Raw genomic sequence first — 13,524 nt, forward strand, 5'->3', positions numbered from 1 at the left:
CCTTTCTGTTTGGTAAAAGAAAAAGGAAATTTTCATCAAGCCCCAGCGTATCGCGGTGCGTTGTGAAGAAAGGACTATAAATTGTGTCGGGAGCCGGAGCGTAACAAGGTGTCATGATGAGTAGGGCGGTTGGCACTGCAAAACGCAAGTGAAACCTATTTTCCTATCAAATCCAGAAGAGGAGTTGGGAAATTAGGTGAAGTGATCATGTTTGATGGACGAACGGTGCGTGTACTCGAGTGCAAGCGTTGGTGTTTCACTTCCTTACTCAAGGCTAACAGCCCAGGACAACAAGGCATCATGATCCTTCCTATTTTCGCCTGCGTGGAGCGTCGTCTTCACAGTACCTCATAGTTCCCACAATGCCTAGGATCTCTTTGGTCGATAATTGTGTTTTTTTGTTGCTTCACTCCGTGATACGATAATTATTCCCTGCTCTGTAAAGCTACACCTTGTGACCTCCAAATATGACCTATACCGAATGGAAAATGTGTGCAATAACGCGCGCACTGTGTTTGGGCGTGTGTAGATTTTCTTGCCAGGAACAGTGTGATTTCATAATGGTCTGAGGCATGGTAGGTTTTAACCCGACCATCGAACCATCCACTTACAGTCACAAGGACATGGGAACAGTTAAAAAAAAAGCCAGAGCACAAGTGGTGAAAATATGGTTCAATAAAAACTGTTATCCTTTCGATCGAAACGGAGAGAAACCTTCATCGCGTGAGAGTACTGCTCTTTGCAAGTCACTCACGGAAATGGCATGAAAATGGGTGTAGAAAAATGAGTGGCTCGAGAAGAGATGGAACTCACCCTTTTTTTATGTTGTTTCGCTAGCGAGAGTATGCAAGAGAAAATCGCTCACTCTCCGCATGTTTGCTCATCCATCAGGAACTCTAGGTGGGTTCTCTCGTCCTGAAGGACGGTTGATCCTTCGCGTTTCGGGCGACTTAACCTCGTCTCGACAAGGGAAACGAAGGCGTCTCTGCGATTGGGACGAATAGGCTGCCAGCGTATAGGTGGAGGATTCATTCCAGTCGACATTCTTTCCCTATACGCTTCACTTTTCCATAGTGAAGCAAATACACCCACTGATCGTGCGGTATAGCAGGTACGGTGTGTTAACGAGAAAAAGAAAATAATAGAAATTTGGTGGAAAAACCGCGGCGATAGTATCAATTTCCGGTAGGGTTTTTGTGCTGTTCCGTTGTGAGAATTATTTCGCATGCTTTACATAACCACACTTGCGGTGTCGATAAAGTTTTTTTTCGCCTTTCCATTATTGTACCGCAAGTATTTCGATGAAGAAATTGTGCATCACACCAAAGCAGTGTCACATTCGGAGCGTGTTAAATGTGCTGTCCACGTACAGCCGTTACCATTGCGTGTGGATACATATGTGGTTGAGGAGACCTTGGACAGCCCGTGGTAGCAACAGAGGCAGCAGCAAGCAAGACAGAAAAAATATGGCAGTAGGGCAGAAAATAGATTCACCAATTTGTTGAGAGGCCGCTTGTTGTGTCTCCCGGTAGCGTGAGCAGCACAGAAAGCTCAGAAATACTTTTCGTGTAAAGAGCAAAACATTACAAAAAAAGGATTTCAAAGTGTTAAAAAAGAACAAACAAAAAAAAAACATGCGACAACGCTGAAGAACATAGTTAATTACGGTGAGAAGAAGAGGTGTGATAAATATAATGTTCTCTGCCTGTTTTTTTTATGTTGGTTTTTCCTCTGTACGGTGAGAGGGTGTTTGTCGTGAATCGTCTAGGGTAGTGTATTTTTCCGTTCCGTTCATTGCCGTGTGACAGAAAAATGAAACATTCCCATGTGCTATAGATCTGTTTTATACATTGGAAACATTTTGTTGCACTATTGAGGTTAAAAACGGTACGACAGAGCGGGCATGTGTGAGCAGTGGATTGGTGTGCAGCAAAAAGTGATACGAAAAAGGACGTGTGAATAGTTGCGGGCTGGGTTAAACATTGACACATAGTGCGTGGAATGGCTGAAGCAGGAAAGAGAGCTAGAGAGCGGAAAGGATGAAAAAAGGATTATGTGCTTGTTTGCTTGACCAGGAGCCGTTGAAAGGAAGTGAAACACCCTTCGTGAGCCTCGATTGATAACACCGGATGAATGCGATATCACTTACCAAATACCATCATGTACCACGAATTGCTACTATTACCATCACTACTATTACTACCCCTACCGCTCCTACCAGTAGGGTGTGATATTATTTTGCTGTTTTGTAAATTAATTGTATTTTAGAAGAGAGGTCCATCTATTGTTGAAAATTCATAAATGACGATCATGCGGATCGTGCGGCGGGCACGGAATTAATGTTTGGAGAAAATATTCGCCAACCAACTGTGGATGCTCTCGCATTCTCTCGGTTGAATGCTGTTAACTTTGGCGCTTGCTTGTCTCTCCGTCTCGTTTTATTTCGGTGTATCCGAGAGGAAGCTGGATGGGTCCGCTGCTCGGAGTCTGCGGAAAACGCAAAATTCCCTTTAATAAAAATGTATTTTTGGGATTTTAATATGAAAATAAGTCGCTTGTTTTTGCCAAAATCGAATCGTTCGCCGTTCGTTCTCTCTCTCTCTCGGGCACTCCACGTTTGCTGTGCGTGGTTGGGTGTCTTTCCTGGTTTCGCTAAACGAGGTGGACAAGCTGTCGCCGTTTTTCTCCGGTTTCGGCAACTTTCTCGTCTGTTCAACAAAACATGGTAGAAGAATATTTTTGGCACTATTAGCACGGGCTCTAGGCGGGGGGGGGGGGAAGCACGGCATCGGGTTATCCCATCTGTTACGTATTTGTTTTCATTTTTTTTTTGTTTTGTACACTCCGTCGGCAGGTGCCATTTTTTTTTTGCTAAGGATGGGACGTTCCCACCAAACGTAGCGATGCTCTCATGCTCTCATTTGCTCACACGTCATGGGAGGTGTGTAGATATTTGCTGATATGCTGAGATTGAGACATTGGAGAATGAACTGCAGCAGGATAGAGAGAATTGTGGATGAGTGACCGGTGGCAGAATACCGTCCGAGAGGGCGAACGGGTTTTCCAACGGAGCTTTTCAGCAGCTGAACTGCTATTCTCCCGCACGGTTTTCCATCTCAATTTTTCACCGCTCACCCGAAGCTCATGTGTGTCCCGTGCGCGCGGGCCGCAAAGGAAAAGCGGCCGGGTGGGTGGGGGTAGGTGATGGAAAAGAAAACGTCGCGTTGCGCAACTGTTTCGATCGACGGCGTGTTCTCGTACCGTACACGAACACTGGGAGGATATGGGACCGCGTGTACCGTCTCACGCGTATACGTGCGTCGGAGTGGCCACCTATTGGTCGATGCTTTTGGGGGTAGCATGAATATCCATTTACATGGTTGTTAATTTAGTGTGTTTATTATTTTATTTTTGCTTGCATTATGATTTTCTTACCTTCGAATCCTTTTTCTCGTACAGTGTGAGAGTTTTCCATCCGCAATTGTAAAATTTACACCGGTAGTGTGCGAGCACTTACTGGTTGGTTGTGTCCTACCCGCATTTATCGTTCGCATCCAGCTAGGCATTAGAGGACACAATGCCTCAGGTAGGTTTCCGTCGCACGTGCGAGGCAAGCGGAGCGTGAGAGTATTGGAGCAAGAAGAGAAAAAAAATCTAAAGAATTGTTAAAAGATATGATGTTAGTTTAGTTTGACTGTCAACGAATGTTACGAACGAACTTAGTAATTAATCGATCGCTGCTAGAACAGGTGTAGCACCGTGTAAGCGAAGAATTCCAGCAGGGTACGTTACATAATACTGCGCAAGGACACGGTCGCTAGCAGTCGAGATCTTGCGATTTCTATTAAAACATTTGCAAATACTGCTGAGACTATTGAAACAGAAAATATGGGAATGAATCAATTTTATCTTATGGTGGGGAAAAAACTTCTCGATGCAGTAGGTCGCTCTTGAGCATATTACATAACGATGCGGCAATTTCTTTGGAGGGAAACAACTTCAAGGACCTTCTTGAAACAAGATATCGTGAAAAACCAAACTGGACAAAGGATGTTCTTTAGACTGTGAGATTTTAACGAACGAACGAATGTTTTGTGGGAATATAGGAATTAGGAATGAATGCTCTTTTAACACTAGAACTACCAAGCGTTTTAAGCGTTTTTTTTATGGATGGTCATTTTGAAAACAATTTCCGTGGACTGGATTATGTTTTAATACGTTTTTAAGTTCATATTACAGCAAAGATACTGAAAAGCCATGCATCAGCTTTGGTAGAATTGATTTACCCCAAAAATTAATGTAATTAAAATGAAGCGTTCCAGTCATAATGACTGATCCGGTAGTTCTAGTGTCAATAATAGATTTAACAGAGAATAATAGATGGTTACAATTGTGGAAATTCCAAGTTGTTATTTCTTCAACTTTTGAGCAAACAATTGCTGGCAAATCCAATCGGATTGGAATCCACCGGGAAGTACAGTCAGTGTCGGTCATTGCAAGACTTGCAACGAGCAAATATTAATTGCTACCCCCCCGGCGGTTCACACACATCGCAGACCGGTGGTGCTTGTGTGCGTGAACAAAACTACCCGCTCGCGGTGTCAAGTGTGCAAACGCAAATCACCGACCGACATTCCAGCAGAAATAAATCAATCACCTTCGCTCACCGAACGGATCGGATGCTACGATTCGATGGACCCAGATTGGGCCGCCGTAACACGTAACACCCCGTACACATGCAGATGTTTATATGCGTTTGCACACTCCCACCACAACTTCATCAGCGCAGCACGTTTTGTTTGATTGTGGGTCAATGATGGGGGCAGAATAAACGGCCATGCGATCGCAAACCGCTTTGTTTGGATGGTGTGTGTGTGTGGAGTGGGGTGTAGAGGAAGACGCACGCTAGTTGCGCGCGGGTCTGTGGAGTGCTACGATGGAAAGGTTGTTGCTCGTGCGGGCAGACGAACACAGGGCGCAAGAATCCAAATTTTCACTCCTCTAGCGATATAGTGTACGGTTTTTTTTAGTGGAGGACATTACCCAGCAAAAACGAAGAAACAAAGTTGTTATTTAACTTTTTTGCCTTCACAAGCTGCTCCGTTCTAGCAAGGAGAGTCGTTGATTTTTAGTGTTTTTTGTTGGCCTTACTTGCCTTTAACTTTGTGGATGTGCAGATTTATGATTTCATAAATTTTCACGCCTGGAACGCTTTGAAGATGACAGATGAAGGTGTGGGATGTAACACGTCCCATTGATGTAAACCATGCGTTTGCGACTTTGCAACCATAACCTAGACACAAGTAAACGACGCCTTGTGCTGCTAGCACTAGAACTGCACCAAATGGGTGTTTTTGCGGTGGAATGTGGTTTGCTGTGGTTTGTTTTTTCTCGCCTCCAATGTAATCGAACCAAGGCGACATGAGTCGCCGTACGGGGCCCACCGCTTCCACACGGTCCACCCCACCCCGTGCGCCGTGCGCGATCGAATCAGCTTTGCACATCCGCTCAGCTGAAGGATGCATACGTTGAGATTTAATTTAGAGCTTTTTATGGCTAGCTGGCTTCCAACCGCCCTCATTTCCATTTTCCACCTCCCCCACCGGGCTGTAGATAAATAGATCGGTTTTGCTGCTACGGGGGTTGGTTGGTGATCATGATCTGAACTTGATCTTGTTTATCACATTGCAACGAGTGGCTGCAACGAGCGGTGTGCCACCACTAACTATATGCTATTGAGCTTGTGTAGCTCGATTCCCTTGCACTGGTTGTTGCTGTAGTTGTTGTTGTTTTTTTACTTCTCTTCTTTATCCAGGGGAAGGACAGAGCACTAAACCAGCGAAGTAGTTTCCGAGATTAAGTCTCGCTCATGTTTATTCAAATACACTGTACCCTAGTACATTTGCAACGTGCAGCAATAAGGTACTGGGTGCTAATATAAACAATTGAAGGAAAAAAAATGTGCATGCTGTAACAAATTCAATCGACCAAAGCGTTTTTTTTTATTAAAGTTAATCGCAAGCAAGACTTGTGCGCACCACTCGTTGCTTTTGAGATCAAATAATTCATCGATATCGAGCTTATTGAACTTAAAATGCGATTGCTCTTTCCATGGAGTTGTAAATCCCAGGTGTACTGGTAAATTATTGTTAGTCGTGTTCAAAGTGGTGTTATTTCCGAACAAACACCTCGTGCACCAGCCCACAGTCGCCATTCCCTAGGAGCATTTATCGCACTTTGCTTGTCACGTTTAGCTTTGTCTATTCGGCCCCTACCCTGCTCAACCTCCCTTTGGCTAGCCAGTGCGAATGGAGCTGTTTGTATTTGTACTTTGGGTGTGAGAGGTGATGTGACAGATGCAAATAGTACGGTGACACTAAGATTTTTTATTGGCCAATAAAAAATAACTTTTATAAGTGACTACACGTTACTTCTCTCGCTTGTGCGCGTCGAAATGATAAGACGCCTCCTGGTGAGAAAACTATATAAAATACATTTAGATATTCCAGATCGAATACCACAGACACGGAATGAGGTCTGATGGGCTCGGTGTAAGGTAGCGCTTGATGGACTTGTGGTTCTATTATAGACACCCCCCCAAAAACTACTCCCACCAATGTTTATAAAGGGCAAATTGTTCAAATATTGACACACTTGCCCAACCCCTAAACTAATGGTGCGCCTCTCGTCGGTAACCGGAAGCAACCGGATCGTAACGGAAATAGATTCCTTCGGCTCGGCTATACGGCGGGGTTTTTGGTGTGTAGTGTTTGCGTTGTACAGGTTTATTCAAATTTCAGCTTCTTATCGCAATCGACTCGGCACAAGGCACACGATGACGACGAAAGAATCGGGTTGTAGAAGATCGCGAAGGGTGACCCAAGTCACGTGGGTTACCGCTGAGCTGGTGGATAAATGATGCAGTGAAAGAAAAAAAAAGATTAATTCGGTTGATTGTGTTGAACCTTTTCGAGGGCTTCCGGTCGGGAATTGCTTTTTTTGCAAAGCAGTGCTGGAAACTTTCTGCCCCCAGTGGACACAAAGTATTTTATTGTTGGATCTTCCAGCGTTCCCGCTTCCGGGGGGGTGCGGGGGGGGGGGGGGGGGACTTTAACGAAGCCGGGGGTATAGAATCGTTTTCTGTCGCTTCTGAAGTGCACCATTCTTTTAGTGTTTCCGGTTGGAAGAATACGTCTCCATATTAAAATCCCCGACATGCGTTGAAAGTCGTCTAAAGGAGGAATTTCAACGAAATCTGTTGAAATTGTTGCGAATAGAACCGGATAGGAATGTTTGGAAAAGTGGTGGTTTGACATGAAGGTTCTAGACAGCACTCTTCAATGTTTTGGATTAGATCAATTCTCCCAGCTCTCACTGGTGATGAAGTTGATTTTGGAGTTTTTACATGTCTGATGATATTTCTTTGACGGAAATACTTAATTGATGTGCTTTCACCCCTTGCAAGAAGTTTCCTCTAGTACATCAATCCACCCTTTGCTTGGAAAAGCAGATCTAAAGTTAGCTAAACTCAAACGGCGGAGTGATCGGCCTCTAGAAGCTAAATACAGAACGCTTCATAATATCAGCTAGTGTCGAATGGTCTGCTCAGCGTTTTATTAGTGAAATGAAAAATAAACAAACCATCGAGGGCGTGAGCAAAACAGGTTCAGTTAATCTTAGACCTTAGGATGGATGATGACGATGCGTTGAGAGGTTATTCCCGCGTACGCTACGCCGAGGCGATGTACACGCAAAAATGCGCGGACGCTAGAAGTGGAAGGCAACGATTCCGAATATTACGATCATCTGGCGTTTTTACTACTTGTCGTGATAGAAAGGTCGATCTACATTGGCTGTGTACGGCATGCAGCACTCAACAATGTGTGCCACAACACCGCCTTTGGTGCGGATCGATGTATAAAAACAATCTACGAAATGTAAATAATCTGGCAACACCGACCATCCACACGTGGCCATTGATTGATGTGCGAAAGGCTTCAACGTGATGTTAATGGTGCCCCCCCCCCCCCCCGCGTTTGCACGCTACTTTCGATCCTCGTTTCCGCCCCGGGTTGATGCGACGATTAGCGCTGTCCGTACAGTATCCCGCGCCCGGAAATGTAAACAGAAGAAGTACTCGTGCGCGAGAACGCATCGTCATCGTCCAGTTCTGGTAAAGGATCGCAACCACCGCAGATCGTGGCCGGTGATAGGCGATAGATTCTCTCGCGTTTTGTGGCGGTAGATGGGACATTTTATGGGTTTGTTCGCCAGAGAAAAGAGAGTTTATTTGACAGCCGGGCGGTATAAATTTGCTGAGAAAGCGTCGTCTTATCAGAAGCCAGCGCCGGTACTGGTGGTCAAGATTTAGTGCGGTAAAGCGCGAAATCCCATCGTAAATTCATCGCGCACTGCACGCTCACCCTCTGGAGGTGCGCGCGCTAACTTTAACTGGGTCGAGTTGGGTGTTTTTTTTTTTTGGTGGTCGAGTTCGGCCACTTGACAACGGGATGGTGTGTTTTGATGAACTGGCTTCTGTGGGGAGGAAACACCGTACCTTATTTCACCATTGGGTATACCGTCTCTGCCCCATGTTTGTCGTTCGGATTAGCACTCACTCTGGTCTTTTGCAACAGTCGACTGAATTGTTGATGTTTGCCAGTGGATCATCCGGGACGTTTATCAGCGAACATGTTAATGAGTGGAGCGGCTGTTTACGCATGGATTAACGTAAGAATGGCAGCATTGCTATGGAAAACTGCACACATGTGCTAAAACATTGCGACAGTACAGCACAGAGACTGGCATCTGGTAGTTTTCCAGCGCTGCATGGCAAAGTTCATGGGTGTAGTGCATTATTCGTCGAGTAATTAGATGAAGCTCATTTTGGACTCGTATTATTATTTCCATGCCAAGAATAGCAAACAAATTCATTGATTTTGTTAAAATCGAGCGAAATCAACTGGGCGTCTCCATCAAAAAAACAGTATGACATTCATGTAGACTTACGAAACATGTGACATTGAAAACAGAAATGAGCAAAATATGAAATAAATCATAACTCAACACCATTGAACGTAGCGCGCGCAAATGTCTCTTTTCTGCGTTAATGTTTGAGCCATCCGTTGATGGCGTTTATTATTAGAAGAAAAATAACAACAATTTTCCTGAGCTCTCGGTATTAGGTCCATGTCCGTGCTTTTTTTTTTAATTTTCGTACCGCTGTTAAATTATACTAACCGTGCGTTTGGCACCTGGCCAATCGGTCAGCAGAGCTCGTGGAAATACTATTCGCAGCATACCACAGCGTCAAACATGTTCTGCTAGTCCCGCGAAAGGCCATTCTGCTGCTGAGATTTGACGATCCCTTGCGGTACCATGTACATCTTGAGGGATCTTGAGGGAAATAAAATTCGAAACTTAGTTCAAAGTGTCGGAAGACAAATTCCGTAACAGTTTTGCCCTCATTTACTGTGCAGCGCCCCACGGGTGGTGTGCGGTGTGTAGCCGTGTTGCAGCTAGTGGTAACGCTTTATTATTATTTTGTTTTTTTTTTGCTGCGCATCTGTCTGTCTGAGTTTACGACACTGACCTTAAGCTGATCTTTGGACGTAGTTGTGAAGCGGACAGTGCTAGTGGTTGTAAAGCGGGATTTGTAGCGCGTTGCAGAACTTACGAAATATTTCATCCTCTGTATATGTAATCGGTTTAGTAGCTTGGGTTGTTTGTTTATTTTCATTCGCATCCCGTAAAGAATTGTGGAAGAATCAATTACCCGTTTGGTTTTCCATTGCATAATTATGTAATGAAAATATTTTTACCACCGGCATTGGCATTGACACACGGCAAGCCCGTGCTGCTTCCATGCCATTTCACACGGCCATTATCAACAGAGTAATGGGTTTTATTTTGACGGGAAGTTACTACACTCGTGATCGTAATGCGTTCGATGGGGTTTTATTGAACGGTATTGTTCCCTACGGTGGGTTTTCACACCCTAACGTATGTTCAAACAACGGACACGGCGCTTGTGGAAATAATTTGTTTTTCTATATTGTCACTGGTCTTCTAAGGTCACCGCTTAAAAGCATCCCTTGCTGGCACCGGGATCTACCCTTTAGGTTTTGCCGACACTAAGGATTAGCGAAGGGTTTCCAGCAAGATAATGTCCCATTCTGATCGAAGCGGGAACTGCACAATACATACGGTGGCAATACATAATTGTATGCACGGGAAAATTTGGTGGAAAATGAGACGATCGAAGGAATTCTCCCGATTATATAACACGAAAATCGTGACTGCGCATGTCCTCTCTTACAGGCGCAGAGCGCGTAGGCTGTGTATTAGAGTTCCCCCCCCCCCCCCCACCCCCCCCCCCCCCCTCCATTACCGATGTGTGTAATGAGTTCTCTCGGCAAATCAACCTTTGCTGGCGTTTCCCACAGACATCCTCCCGCCAACTTATAGCTCCAACACGAAAAAGTGGAGCAGCTGGTACCGCATAAACACTCGCCAAACCTTTGAAAGCGCTCACCAGCGTGAGTTCCTTGTGGTAGATCGATGTCAGTTTGAACTATTACTATGCAGCCATTGTCGGGTAAAACGAAACAAGACAAAAAAAAAACAGATTCTTTTCGTGGTGCATTTATACATCCAACAATACCGAGTTACGTGCGCACCGGAACAATAACGAACGGTCGAATAATACCGCATAGCTGTATGTCCCCACAACGTTACATTACGTGACTGCGGTACTCAGCTATAAATGGAGCAGGAAGAGAGTAATGGCATGGGAAGAATTTCTACCTTTAACCTTTCTGCAACATATATTCTATTCGCCTGGGCTAAACCTTTGTGTTGCTATGCGAGAACACATGTATCGGCATCGGCATTTTAGGGAAATTCTCTACACTTCCTTCACAGGAATAAGTTTTAAAAGTACATTCAGCAATTAATTATTAAGTTCGTTCGCTAATTCGTTGATCGGAATAAGTTATATTTTAAGTCCTTGAGACTTTTTTTTTAAACAAAACCTCCGCTCTCCAAACTTAAGGCTCTCCGATTGTACAAAGTTTATGCATGCTTGTTGTGCCGTCTTCATATATCAACCTATGCTAATCATATTTTATTTTCATTTTGTTTTGTTTATGTGTTTTTTTTTATTTACACCTACATTAAACCTGCCTGATACGTGTCGTCCTCCAAACGAAATGCATGCGTCCGCGGATATCGTGTATGATCCCGTATGATCTCTGCGTATGCTGCTCTGCTGTGTGTGTGTTCCTTGCATTCCGTGCGCTTCAATGATATTGTGTAATTTTGTTTTCGTGTTGATTTTTTGTTCATTGTTTTTTTTTGGGGTTTTATTCGACCTGTAATATTTCAACTTTATCGATTGCCCATTGCTTGTCGCTGCATACGAATGTCTTTCTTGTGTAACGTTCAATACGCGCGCACGCAACATTCCAATCAATGCCGGTGTGTTGGACATTGTGCTGCGCATAAATGAAACTCATAAAAATACACACATTCATTACTGTACACACAAACGAACCACATCATCATTCATCAACCCCATCTGCAGACCGGTAGGACGGACTCGTACCGTGTGGCCACGGTGGCCCCACTAAAGGATGACAATCGCACAGCCGATGGCCAGTTCAAGGTAGTACTGACATTATGTTTTTTTTTATTACCAAAATAGTTTAATTTTTACACATACAAAAACACACACACAATAAAAACTGAAATTTTAATTTACATAAACTAACCTTTAACAAGTCGTTAATATTATGCTATAAATTATTTGTATTAACACGAATTTTTAAATGTGCTATTAACATTCTTACATACACGGACGCTATCCTTACACTTACACGAATTCTAATCGAAGCGTAGTACAAAGCGTATCGGATGTACTTAGAAATGACTAAAATAGTAGTGGTTCGCTTACGTCACTATTCATATTTCCCGCTGAACTTCACAATGCTGCAGACATTTAGCCATTCACCTGCGTTTCGTTTGAAGCACTAATCTGCTTACCCCAACTCGTGTATTATAATGAACCAACGATGTACAATCGTATCCATCACAGTCGCCGGGAGTCATTTTTCATGTATGACTTTTTGGTTCGATTTTCCTCAAATTTCCCTTCCCCACGGTAGCAGCGCGTGGCTACATTCCGGCACGGGGATTTCAACTGTCCAGGCTTGTGTGCGTATGTGCCAAAAAAAAAACGCGAACACGATACATACCCCGTAACATATGCCACGATTGGCAGTTTGCCTAATCTCGAACATGCGCCCGTCCCATGCGTCGTCGATGTTGAAGGGCTTAGGGCTCGGGAGTCAAAAAAGTCATACACATTACAAATCATAGTGCAGCGAGAATTGGTGCACGAACAAATGACACCGGTCGGGTCGGCCTTTTTTTTTATCATGCCGATACATCGCGGGCCCCGTTGGCCCCAATAATCCGAATGTATTGGGCATCCATAAATGTGGCGCGGTACGCTACTTATGTAACTGACAGTATACTGGCAATTTTATGGAGTTGCTTGGTCGGCGTACACCAGATTGGTGTCTATTTATTTGCGATAATAGATTTTCGGGAGGGTGTAGAATACTTACTTCCTGCAATGACGTTGGTTCATTATCCGCCTGGACGTTCCATTTATCGGGTACATAGTAATGATAGTAATAAAACATGCGCCTTGAAGCTGACCGGAACAATTGTGCTATACCGAAATACGTCACGCCTGACAGACGACTATTTCATTCATGCGAGTCATCTCGCCAAATTTGACCGCTCGTCGGAGCACACCGCGTGTTTGTTCAGGCTAACAATTGAACGTTCCTTTTTTTCTGCGAGCTACGTGCATAGATTTTTTGAAATGAAGTGTTTTTATACACTAAACTAAACTGCTGAAATTGCATGCATTAACCTTGGGTAATTTTCTGAGTTATTGAGAATGAGAGATAGATAAAAAAAAACATTCCGTAATAAGTGATGGTACATCAGTGTATTTATTTATCATCAGTTTATATTTCTGCTTTAACATTCATCTAATTGGTGTCAATATCATTTACTGTCATTACTTTGCTTTAATGGTTGATGGTCATCATCATTTTTATAAATAAATGCGCATGCTGATTTGCTAACAATTTGCCGTACTTGTGTCGCAAATGTCCTTTCCGTTGCATGATTAAAGTAAACAGGTAAGAGTATTGGCTTTTTGTTTCGCTTAAGTTGAAAACCTGGTGCGCAGGATGCCACAGTTTAATTGCAGAAATAAGGTTGTTGCGTTATTGAGGTTTGAACACTTCACTTTCCATTTAGCAGTGCACCTGAAGTATTGCACCACTAAGTACACTCTTGATAGATAAAGACGAATAATGTGCCTAGAATACCTACCATTGGGTACCAAAGAAGTAATTGTTTGTATTGCGTTACTGTCGTTGCCTTGTGAAACACATCAACTATTGTGTATATCGGTGTCTTTTTTTTCTGATACGGCAGCCAACG

The sequence above is a fragment of the Anopheles marshallii genome, chromosome 2 (genome assembly GCF_943734725.1).
Source record: "Anopheles marshallii chromosome 2, idAnoMarsDA_429_01, whole genome shotgun sequence".
Classification (NCBI taxonomy): Eukaryota; Metazoa; Arthropoda; class Insecta; order Diptera; family Culicidae; genus Anopheles; species Anopheles marshallii.